This window comes from Taudactylus pleione, unplaced genomic scaffold, assembly GCF_031769625.1.
Source record: "Taudactylus pleione unplaced genomic scaffold, aTauple2 ptg000451l, whole genome shotgun sequence".
NCBI lineage: Eukaryota > Metazoa > Chordata > Amphibia > Anura > Myobatrachidae > Taudactylus > Taudactylus pleione.
In genome coordinates, this window is record NW_028284853.1 from 4,659,279 (window position 1) to 4,678,336 (window position 19,058).

Genomic DNA, 19,058 nt, shown 5'->3' on the forward strand with positions numbered 1-19,058 from the left:
CATGCGTGAGACCCGGATAGCGACGGACAAGCCGTCGCTCTGGGCCTCGCTACAAAGGGGGCGTGCTGTCGATGGTGAGTGACCATCTTCCTGGCCGCTTGCTATACCTTTGGGTGGTGGGAGGCCGCTCTAAAAATTCCGAGGGACGGCCCTGATTCAGAGCGAGCGCTCTGTCAGAGCGTCCGGCTCTGAATTAGGGCCACAGCCCATATGGTCAACAGCAGCACAGCACAACACAACACAGCCCTAGCCCTAACTCCCACCCTCCCTCTTCACTGTCCACAGCCGAAGTAAAAAATGGCGCCGACGCGGGGACCTTTTATAGAATCCAAAACCCGCGAGATCCGACAGCGGGATGATGACGTTTTGCCTCGATTTACAGTAAGTTCCGAGTCAGGTGGGAAAACCAGAGCCGGACTCGGTTCCCAGCTAGGTTCGTGGGGGCTCAGAAATCCGAACCCGCTCATCCCTAATTGATTTCCTTACATAGCTATAAACTTTTTATTAACTTTTTGTTTTTCCAGTAGGTTACGTCAAAAGTAAAATGGAGAGATATCTTTGAACAGCTGGCCTGCAATTAACCATGGCTGCCATCAGTACTGAGGCATGGGTCCAGGCAGCCTTCACAATTGCTGCCCCACCTGTTTTTATTACAATTTTATATGCGCTTCCAGGAGGGTTATACTTGTGTCACTGGAGTAGGGGCTCATATGGATGAACAGTCCTGGGTTAGTTTTATAATTGTCCTGCTCTGACACAGAAGACAGCATTAGGCTGCAGAGTAATTAATACTGTACCTGTCTCATCCTGTTCCACCCTCCCAGTTTATGTTTTCCCTTCATAACCTTCTCACTACACTGGGAGCTGCACAGTGAGGAACGGGCTGCAGGCAGTGCAGGTAATCACATTCTTTTTGATTATGTATTATACCTGTGTAAGACGACGGTACACGTACAAATAATGTAAGGATTTCTCATCCTCTGAGACCTAGGTTCTTACTGCCATTAGCACGGTAGTGTGACAGATTGCTGCCTAAAACTCTTTCCTATACTACTGTATGTTTGGTACCTGCATTCATTACCTGTAGAGCAGTGATTCCCAACCTCGGTCCCCAAGGCACACTAACGTTCAAGGTTTTAGTGATATCCATGATTGTGCACAGATGGTTTAATCAAAATAACTGAGGTACTAATTAAGTCACTTGTGCTCAAGTATGGCTATCCCTAAAACCTGGATTGGTAGTGTGCCTTTAGGACCGTGGTTGGGAACCCCTGCTGTAGAGGCAGAGCTGCTTCTATGCAAAACCTACACGTGAACAAAACTGCAGCAACTACAGTATTTGCACAAATCAAGCTTTTGCATTTCAACTAGAGATGTGCGCGGACCCTCGTGTTTTGGTTTTGGATTCATGTTTTGGTTTTGCAAAACCACCATCAAGTGTTTCGGTTAAAAATCGATAAAAAGCTATTAAAAAAACAATAAAGATGGACAATAATCGAAAAAAAACAGCTAATATGTCCAAATCCAAAACCCGAGTTCAGTTTTTAAATCCGAATTTCGAACTGGCAACAGATCCGAACCGGGACTTGGTTTGAACCGGGTCACAAAAGTCAATCCGAACATTGACCCGGTTCTACTGGGAACCCCTAAATTCAGGTCATTATTTTTTTTAGAATTGCGAAGTTCTGCTGCGCTCTTTGAATTCAGTGTTTACCTGGTCGTTCTGCAGTGAATCTGTATTTTTGCATTTTGCAGAATTGATTGGCTGAATAGAGTATTGGCGGCGAAGGGTAATTTATTCTGCTTTGTGACGTGTTATTTTGGGGGCAGCACAAATTCAAATGGCAAAAAAAAATGCTACATTTTGTAGCCAAATGTGTTATAAGTTCTTCAGATAAGTTGTCATTTCCTTCTACTTGGGGCTGATTCAATTAACTGCGAGGGGGGAAATTTGTCATTAAAATTGCCTGGAATCTGTGGCAGTGGCACTTTATCTTGCCCTCATCTCGCCACAGACTCACAGATTTTAATACGCATTCCTGTGGGACGGCAAGCAAAAATCTGCCAGTTTGGAGCCCCGGTAAATACAGCATATGGCTACACTAAAGGTGGCCATACATCAGACACAGGATTTTGCGATCCGGCAGTGCAATGGGAAGTGCCGGCGTTTCTGGGTGGAAACACTGACCTTCCACCTTCGATGTTCTGCGATCCGTCGCCAGATCACAGACATTTTCCAGTTAAATGTCGGCGATTTGACGATCGCGATCATTATTTGATCGCGATCGTCAAATCAGGTAAATCCAACATGTTGGATTTCTGCGATCCCGCGATGCTGGGTTGCAGCATCGCGGGATCGCGGCAATCCATTGCTGATGGATGCGCCCCATACTCGCGGGGCGAGCGGCCTTGCACTTAATAGAAACAACCTCATTGTGCTTGGTTTTATATACTTGTGAAATTAAGAAGTATTTGATGTGTGATGAGATAAAGCCACACTTGCTTACTCTTCCAGAATGTCTGGGGGTCTCCTAAGTCATGGTAAGTTCTCCTGATATCACTTTATTGTAGCCCTGGTTCCTTCTTCACATCGTCACAAATTGGAATTGTGCTCCTGTATAGCGGGGGCATGATTACGCACCATCCTCCTGGGCATCCCCCTCCAGGTCATTTGAAAAAGTTATACGTCCCAACCACTCTATCAGGACTTTAGTCCAGACCCCAGAAAAACTTGGGATATACTGTATGTGCTGTTAGTCAGGGCCATAGAGAGCTCTGCCGGGCCCAGGTACAGAGGGGCATGGCCTAATTGCCGGAGGTGGGGCCACGCCCCCTTGAAAAAAAAACACCTTTCCACCGCCGCACAGCGGCGGTGCGCCCTGGTGAGGGGGACGCTGTGAGCCCTTCAGCCCGGCGCAAAGCCAGGAGGGGGTGCGATCAGTGTGATCGCTCCCCACAACAGGAATAGGAGACTGCTGTGGCTCGAGCCGTCTCCCACTGCAGCTCAGCACACGCTGTGTGCTGGGCTGCTGTGTGGGAGAGAGAAAGGAGGGGGGCGGAGCAGTACCTGGGCCCCTGCCGGGCCCCTCAGGAAGCCCAGTCCCGGGTAAACAGTACCCGCCCCCCCCCCCCTCTCGGCGCCTCTGCCATTAGTGGTGCAACACTGGATAGAAGAGAAGGGGGTTTAAAGGGGATCTAGCAGGTTACAAGCACTAAGTAGACACCTAGTTGATGTGACTACGCCCCCTTACTCTTCTGTGTCCCAATTATAGGATGCTGGAAAGAATGGTAAATAGGGTACATGTGCAGTAATTGTCAAGGTGTTTCATGCAGTTGGAAAGGGGGCGGGAAACAAATATAGCTGCCATCCTGGACAATAATTCTGCTATGTAAATATTATTTTTCCATTTGCCACATTGCGAATGTGAAATATTAACTTATTCCTTTATTACGTGTCAATATTGGTACAATATTTACAGTTCAAACATACAGGGACTAATGCTGGGTACACACTAAACATATATATATATGCAGATGATGGTTGTTCGTACACACTGAACAACCATCATCCGTGTTAAGTGTGTAGGAGGAGGTGGGTCGGGGGCGTGTCCTTCCCCCTACCCGCCGCTGCATGTGTGCGGGCGGTCTGCAGACTGCTCGTACACATTTGCCGATGGACAGATATGTCTGCAGATGACAATGCGATATGACTGTGAACGACGTCGTTCACAAACATATCGCGGGTACACAGTGGCCGACGGGCGCCAGATAAATTTGCCGATCAATTGATCGGCCAATATATCTGTCAGTGTGTACCCAGCTTAAGGGCCTGATTCAGAGATGGACGCTAATGCGATCGCAGCTGCGATTTTGTATGCAACGCAGCTGCGAAAATATGCTAATGGTAAGGGCCGGTGCAAGGTTTCTTGGCACCCTAGGCATTTCTTCAGCCTTGCGCCACCCCACCCTCAGATAACTACACAAGCCTTTATACAGAGACCCCAGTAGTGGGCCCCCTATGCAGTGCCCCTTATATAATGCCCCCAGTAGTAGTCCCCCTATGCAGTGCCCCTTATATAATGCCCCCAGTAGTAGATCCACCTACGCATTGCCCCAGGTAGGGGTCCCCCTATGCAGTGCCCCTTATATAATATCCCCAGTAGTAGTCCCCCACCTGTGCAGTGCTCCTTATATAGTGCCCCCAATACTAGTCCCCCCCTGAGCAGTGCCCCCAGTAGTAGTCATGCCCCCAGTAGTAGCCTCCCCCCTAGCAATGCCCCCATAGTAAATGTGCCCCCAGTAGTGATCTCCCCCCCAGCAGTGCCCCCAGTAGTGATCTCCCCCCCAGCAGTGCCCCCAGTAGTGATCTCCCCCCCAACAGTGCCCCCAGTAGTAGTTGTGCGGTGTCCCCAGTAGTAGCCTACCCCCAGCAGTGATCTCCCCCCCAGCAGTAATCCCAGGCAAATCACAAACGTAAAAAAAAAAAACTCCATTTACCTTAATCCCCGCTCCGGCGTCCGCTCCTCTGTCCCCCGGGCGGGCCCCCTCTGCTGCATGATAGGAGAGATGTGATGATGTCTCTCCCATCAGCCTCTGCGGGAGCCGGAAGATGGAGCTCATGAGTGAGCTCCAGAACGGCTCCGGCAGTGGGCGCAACAGCCGATGAGAGTCTGTCTGACTCTCATCGGCTGCTAAAACAAACACACAGCTGCCGGCACCGGCGGCTGTGTGTTTGTTCCTAATAGTGTAGTGCGGATGGTACTTATGTGCCATCCACACTACCGCCCTGCAGTGGCCGGCGCTCTTAGGCAAATGCCTAAGTTTGCCTAGTGGTAGCGCCGGCCCTGCTAATGGTTGCAAAGATCACCTGAGCATAGAGACGCCCACTACTGCCTTCTTACCTGCGTGCTACGTTGCTTATCTGTATAAATATTGGTAACATCGACGCACATCGAGCAGCCATCTTGCCCTTGCGGCACGTCTGACCAGCCGCAAACACTGCACCTCTCCTTGCACGCTGAGAGCTCTCATGCTGCGAATGCAATCACATTGCTAATTTATACATACCCATGAAATGGAGTCCAAACAGACAGACACGCCTGCGTTTTTTCTTACCACATCCCGTTACTACCTGTCCCTCACTTTGCAAATGGATCCTCTGAGTGAACGTAATTGCAAAGCAAACATGGCACATGCACATTGCGACTTATGCGCACTGGCAAACAATCGATAGATCTGCATAAATATCGCCACTGCGCCCGTCTCTGAATCAGACGATAAGTGGGCTTGGTAAATGAGTCTCTGACACATATGAATCACAAAAAGTTGGCAATTGCCCTCATTTTCCGGGTTTTGTAGCTTATTTTTCAACACTGAGCACCGCACAACTATTCACCTTTCACACAGCAATGGTAATTAGGGGCCTGAATATGAGTCACCACTCGATCGTCACTGCTCTGCACAGCACAGCATCCGGGGAATACTGAACAGATATTATACCAACACAGCGGGCTGACCAAGAGCCTGATTCAGTACGGATCGCAACCGCAACAGCGTACGCAGATCAGACGATGGTGCGTACTGCGTATGCATATGCAGATAGAAATCCATCACAGAGTGAGTGACAGGCAGTGAGCGTTTGTGGGTGGTGACGTGGGGTGTGGTTGGAGAAACGCAGGCTTGCCTGTCCGTTTGACCACCATTGCAGGGGCCGGCATAAATTAGCCACTACAACGGCATACGCAGCTTGAGTACTCACTGCGTGCGACAAGGTTAGCAATGTCTGAGTAAGGTTAGACCTGTTGTAATTGTGCGTGAGGGGCCAAAGTTACTCGATGTTCCTGATGTATATACGCAGAATGCTTCTGCAAAAGGACTATACAAAGTCTGAAACGTGTTATGCTGAGGATACTTTTGGTGGCATCGGTGGTTTAGATTACCTAACCAAGTGGAGATACAGGTTTCCGGCGATCTGTGGATTTCTACTTCTAAAAACTATTGTGGAATGGTGATCATCTATATTATTATTATTATTATTATTATCGTTTATTTATATGGCGCCACAAGTGTTCCACAGTGCCTTACAAAGTACATAAACAAATAGATTGATTTACAGGGACTTACAGTACAGTACAATACATTACAGGACATGGATAATATACATTGCTACATTCATGACCATAACACCCAGATAAGCAACAATGCAAAGCAACCAAGTGTTAGGTGAGAAGGTTAGAAGTAGATGAAGGTAGAGTAAGGAGAAGCACAAGAGGGTAGAGGTCCCTGCTCATAGGAGCTAACATTCTAAGGGGGAGGGACAGACAAACAGGGGTGAAACAAATGGGTTAGGCAGGGAGGAAGGAGCATGTAGCAGCAAATTAAGATGAGAGCTGGAAGGCTTTGATGAAATAGTGGGTCTTGAGAGCCCGTTTGAAGGATTGAAGAGAGGTGGAGAGTTTGATGGGAAGCGGGAAAGAGTTCCAAAGGTGGGGAGCAGCGCGGGCAAAATCTTGGAGGCGGGAGTGGGAGGAAGTAATCAATTGGCATGAGAGGCAGCGTGCATCTGTTGAACGAAGATGGCAGACAGGAGAGTGAAGGGAGATGAGATCAGAGATGTAAATGGGAGAGGAGTGTGAGAACCTTAAATTGGGTTCTAAAAGGGAAGGGGAGCCAGTGGAGAGCTTGTAGGAGAGGGGAGGCAGATGCAGAGTGTTTTGAGAGGAAGATGAGCCGAGCAGCAGCATTGAGGACAGACTGGAGAGGGGAGAGAAGGGTGTTGGGGAGGCCAGATAGGAGGAGGTTACAGTAGTCCAATCTGGAGATGAACAATAAGTGTAAGAGGGTTTTAGTGTCATCCTGGGTGAGAAAGGGTCTAATCTTGGAAATATTTTTCAGATGAAAATTACAGGACTGTGAGAGATTCTGAATATGTGGTTTGTAGGAGATAGTTGTGCCATCAATTGATAAAGAAATGGCGGGAAGTGTGGTTATGTAGGGGGGAGGGAAGATGATTAGCTTAGTCTTAGACATATTAAGTTTAAGAAATCGCTGGGACATCCAGGAAGAGATTGCAGAGAGACAGTTGGAGACACGAGTGAGGAGAGAGGGAGAGAGGTCAGGGGAGGAAAGGTAGATCTGAGTATCATCAGCATAGAGATGATATTGGAGGTCAAAAGAGCTGATGAGTTCACCTAGTGAGGATGTATAGAGTGAGAAAAGGAGAGGTCCAAGAACAGAACCTTGGGGAACACCCACTGCAAGAGGCTGTGGGGGAGAAGAGGAGTCATGAGAGGAGATAGAGAAGAACTGGTCAGAGAGGTAGGAGGATAGCCAGGAGAGGGCAGTCACGTAGACCAAGGGAGTAAAGGATTTGCAGAAGGAGAGGGTGGTCCACAGTGTCGAAAGCAGCAGAAAGGTCAAGGAGAATGAGCAGAGAGTAGTGGCCCTTGGATTTAGCAGCAAGGAGGTCATTGCTGACTTTTGTGAGGGCAGTTTCAGTGGAGTGGAGAGAACGGAAGCCAGACTGAAAAGGGTCAAGGAGGGAATGAGAGGAAAGAAAGGTGGTAAGGCACTTGTAAATAACACGCTCAAGGAGCTTGGAGGCAAAAGGGAGGAGAGTGATGGGACGGTAGTTGGAGAGAGTGTTAGAATCAAGGGTTAGTTTTTTTACTATAGGGGAGACAAGAGCATGACAGTGCCTGATGATAGTGAGAGATTAAGGAGGTGGGCAAGATGGGAGCAAGCAGAAGGAGAGAGGTAGTAGAGGAAACGTGAAGGGATAGGGTCAAGGGGGGAGGTGGAAGGGGGGGAGGACTGGATGAGGGACATGACTTCCTCTCCAGATACAGGGGAGAAGAAAGTTAGAGTCGGTAAAATGGAAGGAGAGGTGTGATCTGGGAAGAGAGGAGGTGGATAGCAGGGGGACTGATGGGATATGATGTCCTAATGTATGGAGTCAATTTTAGATGTATAGTAGGTAGCAAAGTCAAGGGCAGATAGTGAGGAGGGGAGGCGAGGAGGGGGTGGGCTGAGGAGGGAGTTGAAGGTGATGAAGAGATGTTGCGGATTTGAGGACTGAGAGGAGATGAGGTTCTTGAAATATGACTGTTTAGAGAGGGAAAGGGCAGCACTGTATGATGAGAGCATAAATTTGAAATGGAGAAAATCAGCCTTAGAGTGTGATCTTCTCCACTGTCGCTCGGCAGTTCGCAAATTATTTTGCAGGTATCTGGTGCATTTGGAATGCCAGGGTTGAGGTGTAAATCTGCGAGGATGAATAGTGATCGCCGGAGCAACAGAGTCCAGAGCAGAAGTAAGGGAGGTATTGTATAGAGAAATGGCTTGTTCAGGGTAGGAGAGAGACAGGATAAGGGAGAGAAGTGAGTCAAGCTGGGAAGAAAAAGAAATGGTGTCAATAGCGTCAATGTTATGCTTAGTGATGGTGGCCTTAGGAGGTAGAGGAAGGGAAGGAGAGAGGGATAGGTTAAAAGAGAGAAGGTGATGGTCAGAGAGGGGGAATGGGGAATTGGAGTAATCAGAAATATCACAACAGTGAGTGTAGACCAGGTCAAGTGAATGCCCACTCACATGGGAGGGTGAGGAGGTGCATTGAGAGACACCAAATGAAGACATCAGGGTAAGGAGTTTGGAGGCAGAGGCTTCTGTGGGGATATCAATAGGAATATTGAAGTCACCTAGGATAATAGAGGGAAGGTCAGAGGAGAGAAAATGAGGAAGCCAGGAAGCGTAGTTGTCAATGAATTTGGAAGGAGGGCCAGGGGGACGGTAAATGACAGCTACTCTAAGGTGAACTGGTTGGAAGAGGCGTATAGCATGAACCTCAAATGTTGAAAAAGTAAGAGATGGTTCAGAGGGTAGGAGTTGGTAAGAGTAACTGGGGGATAGAAGGACCCCTACCCCACCACCATGGCAACCCCCAGGCTGAGGGGTATGAGAGAAGATGAGGCCCCCAGAGGAGAGAGCAGCAGGGGAAGTGGTGTCCGAGGGTGAAATCCAGGTTTCAGTAATGGCTAGGAGATGCAAGTTTTTTGAGATAAAAATGTCATGGGTGGGTACGAGTTTGTTACATACTGATCTGGCATTCCAGATGGCACAGGATAGAGGGACAGTGTTTGTGGGAGAGATGTGAGATAGATTATTTGGGTTGCTGTAGCGAGAAGGTGAGTTTAATATGGGTAGCCGAGATGAATGTAGTGGAGAGATTATGCTGGGACCAGTGTTGGGAATGGAACCTGTAGGTGGTTGGCAGGGAGGGAGTTTAATATGATGGGGGTGGTATGGGGTGACATGGAGAGGAGGTTTGGAGGAGGGATTATCAGTGGGGTAGTAGGACATAGGAGGGGTAGAAGAGAATGAAAGTGTAGTAGTGGGAGAGGAGAGGGAGGATGGCAGATAGAGGAGGGGAGATAAAGGAAGGATGAGGTGGAGGAGACAAGGGGGAAATGATATAGGTGGAAAAAGGGGGTAGAGCAGAGTATTAGGTAGACAGTGAGTGGAGGAGGAGGTACACATGATAATGGTGTGGATGAGTTGAGTAGGGGGAGGAAAACTAGATGTAGGAATAAAGTATGAGTGCAGAGAAGCAAGTAATAGTACAATGGAGGAAAATGTGCCTGCAAAATTTCCAAACTATTATTGAGCAGAGGAAAAGAGGAGAAATGGAATATTAAAATAACTGAATTAGAAGACAGATGACAGGCTAGGAAAAGAAGAGATGGAAAGACTTTATTTCAAAGACATGAACTGAAATTGACACTGAATACAGTAAGCTATGAGTTGTTTGTGAAACCAGCGAGTCTGTACAAATATTAGCAAGTGTAATTTCTTATAGTGAGCAAACAGAGGCCAGATTGAAGATTGTCCAGGTGATGCAGACAGCAGTTGCTTGTAGTGTAGATATTGTGAACTTACATTTCTTGATTGTACTTTGTCCATATGTTCTTGTTAAAGAATAGTTTAAGGTTAGAGTGGTCTCCTTCAGTTTAACTTCGGTTTAATGCCGGTATAATGCCGAATTCGGTAGGAAATGCACTTTTACAAATTATGCACTTATAATAATTATGCCCTACTCAGCCCAGGGGCCTTCAGCCTTCCTATGAACTTAAATAGTCAGTGCTATATCCCTGAAAAGACCGGAAGCCCTATGATAGTTCACCTTGGATATGTTGACAGATGCTATTTTTTAATCTATAAAATGTGAGTGCAATGTAAAAATAAATTTGGTATTTGTTATATGACAATATATATGTGTTTCTGTTCTTATTCTCTTTGAGATATAAACGTCATTTAAGGATTATTCACTTGGGATAAAAAGCTGCAATATATAAGAAAAGTTCCAAGTGGATGTTTCATTGCACTGTACTAAAAGACTGTGGGGTCTATTTACTAAGCATTGTTAGGAGACTAGCTGGCACCATACCACTTTCTTATCACTTTTCACTCTGGACCTCATTCAGAGCTGCTCGCAAAGAGCGAGCACTCGCTCTGAATGAGGGCGGACGCTTTTTTTTTTTAAGCCAGCCTCCTGGCCGCTCGCTAACTGTGGCTGACCACCCACAGGTTTTTCAAGTGGCCAGGTGATGGTCGCGACCATCGGGCTTGCGACGAGACCCTTGTGGTAGGGTCTCATCTGCCGCAAGCCCCAGTGAGCCCCAGGAACGCCTCCGTTTGTCCAGCCACCAATTTGTCCGAGCTGTCGATCAACATCGACAGCTGCCCCGTTTGTAGCGAGCCCCAGAGTGAGTGAATTTCTCGCTCGCTACGGCGCTTGCGCACGCTGCGCATGCGCAATGCTCCACCGCCAACACGCATGCGAGCGCATAGCGCTTGTGAGTGGGTCTGAATCAGACCCTCTGTCTCCTAACACTGCTTAGTAAATGGACCTCTGTGAATTTGTGTAAGAGATTATTCAGTCTTGAAATTGGTGGACACTAGTAAATGCGCCATTGTGGGACTCTACTTTTTTGTTTTAAAGTTTTACTCTGAGAGTTTGGTAAAGGCCCTATTTGTGTCACACAGGCGGCTTTGCACTAAAGTTTGCACACTTTTGATTATCTTCATTTTAAATTGAGATATGGTTTGAATATATTCTGAATATATACTGTAGATTGATTAACAAACGTTGGGTTAGTGCGTGTTTCATGTGAACTCTGGCCCTGATTCAGAGCCGGACGCTCTGAAAGAGCGCTCGCTCTGAATCAGGGCGTTTTTTTATTTTTTGGCGCGGCCTCCTGGTCGCTCGCATAGCTGTGGGTGACCACCCACAGCTATAGCGAGCGGCCATGATGATGGTCGCGATGGTTAAGACTATCGCGACCATCGGGATTGCGAGGAGATCCTTGTGGTAGGGTCTCGTTCATCACAAGCCCCAGAGAGCTTTCGGCTCCGTTTGGGCAGCCACCTCCCCGGCCCACCCACCAAACGTGGTGAGCTGTCACTCAACATCGACAGCTCGCCCCCTTTGGTGCAAGACCCGGAACGACGGATTGCCCGTCGCTAGCCGGGTCTCGCGCATGCACACGACGGAGCCGGCTCCGTTGTGCGCATGCGCTGTGGGCCACCATCGACCCGGTTGCGAGCGCTCAGCGCTTGCGACCGGGTCTGAATCAGGCCCTCAGTTTCATATGTATGGTGTTATATGAACCTGGACTAGTAGGCGTTCTGGATGTGGAATGACACCACGGACTCATATATGTAGCCAATGATGGTACTTTGATTAAAAACGGGTCAATACGTTGAAATATGAGACATTACTTTTGAAGATTGCTTATTCATTTACATATTTAGACGTTGACTAAGGGCATTACACACAGTGTATTTTATTCATTAATTTCTTCTTTCACTCTCTATTTTTACTTTTAATTTTAGCTTTTTAATATATGTATTCATATTAAAATGTCTTCATTAAAAGTTGTATTATAAAATTAGTGCACCACAGTCGACACTTCCATTTCTCTCTCCTGCTCATGTCTTGAAATACTACACACTGTATAAGCTGGCACAGGGGGAGGGTGTGTTTGATCAGTAAGTTCTGCAATCTAATTAGCAGGGATGGGCTGTGTCATCACACTTGCAGATAGACAAACATATTATTATTATTATTATATTATTATCCTTTATTTATTTGGCGTGTGAAAAGTGTAGCCAGAGAGAAAGGAAAAATTCAGGTATAAGGTGAAGATGGTTTTAAGTGTTAAAAAAGGAGAGATGGGATTCAAACTCCAGTTACAGATGTGTCCTCGCTCATCTTTGTGGTAGCTGCAAGTTGCCGCAGCACGTATGCCGCGGGCCCGCAAATGGGCTCGTGCTTATTTTTCGCTCCCGCGATCCATTGGACAGCATAGTGCGAATGCTGCCGCGGCCTGGCTTACTGTGGCGCACGTGTGCATGGCAAATCGCATGCCGAGATGCGTGCGCATGTTTGCTGCATCGGCGGTAAAGATAAGCGAGTACACATCTGTATATCTCTGAATCCTTGGAATGACTTCCTTAGAATGCAGCCTTCACAATGGAAAAATACATTTCTATGTGCACTTCCTGTGGAGGAGAACACTCTGCACTTTCTCCTCAGATCTGCCTGGTCCCCATAGTAACGGAGGCGCGCTGACATTACTTACCTGACCTCCGTCCCAATGGGCTACTGTGCATATGTGGTACCCCAGATTTTGGGTACCTATCTGTGCTGGGTTGCCCATGTAAATATATATATATATATATATATATATATATATATATATATATATATATTAGGGGTGTGCACCGGAAACTTTTCGTGTTTTGTGTTTTGGTTTTGGATCTGGATCTTTCTTCGTGTTTTGGATCTGGATTGGTTTTGCCAAAACCACCCTTCCGTGTTTTGGGTTCTGGGTTTTGTGTTTTGGATCTGTATTTTTTTGAAAAAAAGCATAAAAACAGCTAAAATCACAGAATTTGTAGGTTTTTCTGCTCCTATGCTATTATTAACCTCAATAACCTTAATTTCCACTCATTTCCAGTCTATTCTGAACACCTCACACCTCACAATAGTGTTTTTATGTCCAAAAGGTTGCACCGAGGTAGCTGGATGACTATGCTAAGCGACACGAGTGGGCGGCACAAACACGTGACCCATCTAGGAGTGACACTGCAGTGGCAGACAGGATGGCAGTTTGAAAAACTAGGCCCCAAACTGTACATAATGCAAAGAAAAAAAAGAGGTGCAAGATGGAATTGTCCTTGGGCCCTCCCACCCACCCTTATGTTGTATAAACAGGACATGCACACTTTAACAAACCAATCATTTCAGCGCCAGGGTCTGCCACACAACTGTGGCTGAAATGATTGGTTCGTTTGGGCCCCCACAAAACAAGCTGGCAATTAATGTGTCCCTGCACAAACTGGCTCTACGGAGGCAAGATGTCATCCTCATCCTCCTCATCCACCGATTCCTCACCCTCTTCAGTGTGTACATCCTCATCCTCACAAAGTATTAACTCGTCCCCACTTGAATCCACCACCACAGGTCCCTCTGTACATTCTGGAGGCTGGTCTCCCTGGAAGAGCTGATAATTCATTTTGATGAACATCATCTTCTCCACATTCTGTGGAAGCAACCTCCTACGCCTTTCGCTGACAATGTTCCCGGCAGCACTTAACACTCTTTCAGAGTACACACTGGAGGGGGGGCAACTCAGGTAAAATAGAGCCAGTTTGTACAGGGGCCTCCAAATTGCCTCTTTTTCCTGCCAGTACAGGTATGGACTGTCTGACATGCCTACTTGGATGCTGTCACCGATGTAATCCTCCACCATTCTGTCAATGGTGACAGTATCATATGCAGTGACAGTAGACATGTCAGAAATTGTTGCCAGGTCCTTCAGTCCGGACCAGATGTCCAAACTTGGTCCTGCCTGCCCTGCATCACCGCCAGCGGGTTGCTTAGGATACCTAAGTTTTTTCCTGGCAGCCCCAGTTGCGGGAGAAAATGAAGAAGGAGCCGTTGACGGGTCACGTTCCGCTTCAGCTGACAGTGTGTTCACCAGCAGGTCTTTGCACCTCTGCAGGCTTGTGTCGGCCGGAAAGAGAGACACCACAAAGGCTTTAAACCTAGGATCGAGCACGGTGGCCAAAATGTAGTGGTCTGATTTCAACAGATTGACCACCCTGGAATCCTGGCAAAGCGAATGAAGGGCTTCATCCACAAGTCCCACAAGTCCCTTAGCTCCTCCTTCACTTTCTCCAGCTGCTTCTGCAAAAGCCTGATGAGGGGAATGACCTGACTCAAGCTGGCAGTGTCTGAACTGACTTCACGTGTGGCAAGTTCGAAGGGCTGGAGAACCTTGCACAACACGGAAATCATTCTCCACTGCGCTTGAGTCAGGTGCATACCCCCTCCTTTGCCTATGTCATAGGTGGATGTATAGGCTTGAATGGCCTTTTGTTGCTCCTCCATCCTCTGAAGCATATAGAGGGTTGAGTTCCACCGCGTCACAACCACTTGCTTCAGGTGATGGCGGGGCAGGTTCAAGAGTGTTTGCTGGCGCTCCAGTCTTCGGCACGCAGTCGCTGAATGGCGAAAGTGGCCAGAAATTTTTCGGGCCACCCAAAGCATCTCCTGCACGCCCCTGTCGCTTTTCAGAAAATTCTGCACCACCAAGTTTATTGTGTGAGCAAAACATGGGACGTGCTGGAATTTGCCCAGATGTAATGCCCGCACAATATTGGTGGCGTTGTCAGATATCACAAATCCCCAGGAGAGTCTAAGTGGGGTAAGCCACTGGGCGATGATTTCCCTCAGTTTCTCTAAGAGGTTGTCGGCGGTGTGCCTCTTACTGAAACCGTTGATACACAGCGTAGCCTGCCTTGTAACGAGCGTTTCTGAGTTGCTGCTACTGGTGACGCTGCTGCTGTTGCTGCGTAAGGTGATACATCTACCCAGTGGGCTGTCACAGTCATATAGTCCTTAGTCTTCCCTGTTCCACTTGTCCACATGTCCGTGGTTAAGTGGACATTGTGTACAACGGCATTTTTCAGGACACTGAGGACACTTTTTCTGACGTTTCTGTACAGTCTCGGTATCGCCTGCCTAGTGAAGTGGAATCTAGACGGGATTTGGAACCAGGGACACACTACCTCCATCAATTGTCTAAATCCCACTGCACTAATGGCGGATACCGGACGCACGTCTAACACCAACATAGCAGTCAAGGCCTCAGTTATACGTTTTGCTTCAGGATGACTGCTGTCGTACTTCATCCTCCTCGCTAAGGACTGTTGGAGGGTCAATTGTTTAGTAAAAGTAGTGGTGTTCCTACTTCCTCTCTGGGATGATGAACGACTCCCAGCAGCAGCAACAGCAGCAGCGGCAGCAGTAGGCGTAGCAATGCAGGATCCTCCGGAGGAATCCCGGATAGGAGAGTCAGTCATGCCAGTGACATGGCCTGCAGGACTACTTCCGATCCTGACTAAGGAGGAAATTGACGAGGAGGGAGTTGACGGTGTGGTTTGCAGGCGCTTGGATACAACAGGACAACGGGATTTAGGTGTCCCTGGACTGCTTACGGTCTTAGCCAAAGTTTCTGAACTTGACAGTAACTTTTTATGAACGCCTGCAGGTGCCGTATAAGGGAGGATGTTCCTAGGTGGTTGACGTCCATACCCCTACTTATTTCACCTTTACATATGGTACATATGGCAAGACAGTTGTTGTCCGGATTTGGATAGAAATATTGCCAGACCAAAGAGGTGGAATGTTTGGTCTTCTGCCCAGGCATGACCGTGATGGGCTTTTTCATCCCACGGACAACAACTGTCTCCCCCGGAGCCTGATTTAAACAAACCACATCACCATCAGAATCCTCCTCGCCAACTTCCTCCTCAGCGCCAGCTACACCAGTATCCTCATCCTGTTGTACTTCAACAGTGACATCTTCAATTTGCATATCAGCAAGTGGACTGTGGGTGCTCCTTTCAGCACTTGCAGGGGGCGTGCAAATGGTGGAAAGAGCCACCTCTTCCCGTTCAGTGCTGGGAAGTTCAGGCATCGCAACCACCACCACACTTGGACTCTCCTTGGGGATTTGTGATATCTTCTTAGAAAGCACAGTTCTTCGCTGTGCTTTTGCCAGCTTAACTCTTTTGATTTTTTTAGTGGGAGGAGGGCTTCCATCGTCATGTGAAGCTGAACCACTAGTCATGAACATACTAGGGATCGACCTTAGCCATTCCTTGCCACTCCGTGTCATTTTCCTGAACTTTGCCATTTGGGATTGTATGTGCCCTCTACTATGACATTGGGCATCGGCCTTGGCAGACGACGTTGATGGCATGTTATCGTCTATGTCATGACTAGTGGCAGCAGCTTCAGCACTAGGAGGAAGTGGTTCTTGATCTTTCTCTATTTTATTTTTATCGGAGAAAGTTTGGTCCTCCATTTATGTTATATCAATTTGATATATACGTGTGGCTAAACACAGAAAATAATTTTTTTTTTGGTTTGGACTGGAGTGTACTTTTGGGGGTTACAGCACCCTTAACGGTCAAGCCAGCCGGCCCTTTACTTATGACACAGGCGCACGCTTGGCACTACTTTGTTGATGCACATGCGGCTACTGCGCACACAATTCACAAACACAGAAAATCATTTTTTTTTTGGTTTGGACTGGAGTGTACTTTCGGGGGTTACAGCACCCTTAACGGTCAAGCCAGCCGGCCCTTTACTTATGACACAGGCGCACGCTTGGCACTCCTTTGTTGATGCACGTGCTGCTACTGCGCACACAATTCACAAACACAGAAAATAATTTTTTTTTTGGTTTGGACTGGAGTGTACTTTCGGAGGTTACAGCAGCCTTAACGGTCAAGCCAGCCGGCCCTTTACTTATGACACAGGCGCACGCTTGGCACTACTTTGTTGATGCACGTGCGGCTACTGCGCACACAATTCACAAACACAGAAAATAATTTTTTTTTTGGTTTGGACTGGAGTGTACTTTCGGGGGTTACAGCACCCTTAACGGTCAAGCCAGCCGGCCCTTTACTTATGACACAGGCGCATGCTTTGCACTACTTTGTTGAAGCACGTGCGGCTACTGCGCACACAATTCACAAACACAGAAAATAATTTTTTTTTTGGTTTGGACTGGAGTGTACTTTCGGGGGTTACAGCACCCTTAACGGTCAAGCCAGCCGGCCCTTTACTTATGACACAGGCGCACGCTTGGCACTACTTTGTTGATGCACGTGCGGCTACTGCGCACACAATTCACAAACACAGAAAATAATTTTTTTTTGGTTAGGACTGGAGTGTACTTTGGGGGTAACAGCACCCTTGAACGGTCAATCCAGCCGGCCCTTTACTTATGACACAGGCGCACGCTTGGCACTACTTTGTTGATGCACGTGCGGCTACTGCGCACACAATTCACAAACACAGAAAAAAATATTTTTTTTGGTTTGGACTGGAGTGTACTTTGGGGGTTACAGCACCCTATAACGGTCAAGCCAGCCGGCCCTTTACTTATGACACAGGCGCACGCTTGGCACTACTTTGTTGATGCACGTGCAGCTACTGCGCACACAATTCACAAACACAGAAAATAATTTTTTTTTTGGTTTGGACTGGAGTGTACTTTCGGGGGTTACAGCACCCTTAACGGTCAAGCCAGCCGGCCCTTTACTTATGACACAGGCGCACGCTTGGCACTACTTTGTTGATGCACGTGCGTCTACTGCGCACACAATACACAAACACAGAAAATAATTTTTTTTTGGTTTGGACTGGAGTGTACTTTCGGGGGTTACAGCACCCTTAACGGTCAAGCCAGCCGGCCCTTTACTTATGACACAGGCGCACGCTTGGCACTACTTTGTTGATGCACGTGCGGCTACTGCGCACACAATTCACAAACACAGAAAATAATTATTTTTTTGGTTTGGACTGGAGTGTACTTTGGGGGTTACAGCACCCTTTAACGGTCAAGCCAGCCGGCCTTTTACTTATGACACAGGCGCACGCTTGTCACTACTTTGTTGATGCATGTGCGGCTACTGCGCACACAATTCACAAACACAGAAAATATATTATTTTTTTAGCACTTGGGGGGAGCACCCCTGATGGACAGAGCACCCCCTGGACAACACTACAGCACCCCTTTAGGACTGGGACACTGCACAGGACTTTGGAGTGGACACAGCCCCTATGGAGAACTGACTGCACAACACAGTCCAGCCAGCCCCTATGGACTTTGAAGTAGTGGACACAGCCCCTATTAACAACAGCAGCACAGCATAACACAGCCAGCCCCTATGGACTTTGAAGTAGTGGACAACAGCAGCACTACACTACACTACACTACACTACACAGCCCTAACTCCCACCCTCCCTCTTCACTGTCCACAGCCGAGTGAGAAAATGGCGCCGACGCGGGCACCTTATATAGGATCCAAAACCCGCGAGACTCGGAAGGCGGGATGATGACGTTTTGCCTCGATTTCAGATCCGAGTCAGGCGGGAAAAGTCGAGCCTGACTCGGATCGGACTCGGATCGGTGGGGCTCGGGGGGGTTCGGATTTCAGAAATCCGAACCCGCTCATCCCTAATATATATATATATATATATATATATATATATATACACACACATTTATTGTAAAGTATTTCATGTTATGTAAATGTCCATTAACAGTGAACTATTACTCCCCCTGTGTGTTACCCCTACAATTCCCAGCAGCCACTGCAGCTTCTAAAGGGATCAGGAGCAGGTCACATGACCAGCGCATCACAAGTGACAGCTGTAAGCCAGTAGCCGCTGGTCAGGGCAGAGCTGATGTAACTGTCTAGGAGGGAAGAGCTATGAGGAGATGCTGAGAACGGTCACACTGGACAGCTGAAAGGAGGGTGTGAGGGGTCTATCCCACACACCTCTAGGACTATCCAGTCCTTTTGGGCAGTGATTGAGGCACACTCGGCAAAAAGTGACTCCCCCATGTCATCACTGCGGGGAAGAGTGTGCTCCTACCCTGTGAGGGGATTGAAGCAACATATTCAGATTGTCACTGAGG

General features: G+C 47.8%; 1 protein-coding gene across 1 annotated transcript in view; it reads left to right on the forward strand.

Annotated features, from left to right (window-relative positions):
* Positions 1 to 885: 885 nt before the first annotated feature.
* LOC148505527 (NXPE family member 4-like) overlaps positions 886 to 19,058 on the forward strand; it is a 133,493-nt gene continuing 115,320 nt past the window's right edge. Inside the window, exon 1 of the mRNA XM_088448084.1 lies at positions 886 to 898. The gene's annotated coding sequence lies outside the window, so the exon portion shown is untranslated. The remainder of the gene's footprint in view (positions 899 to 19,058) is intronic.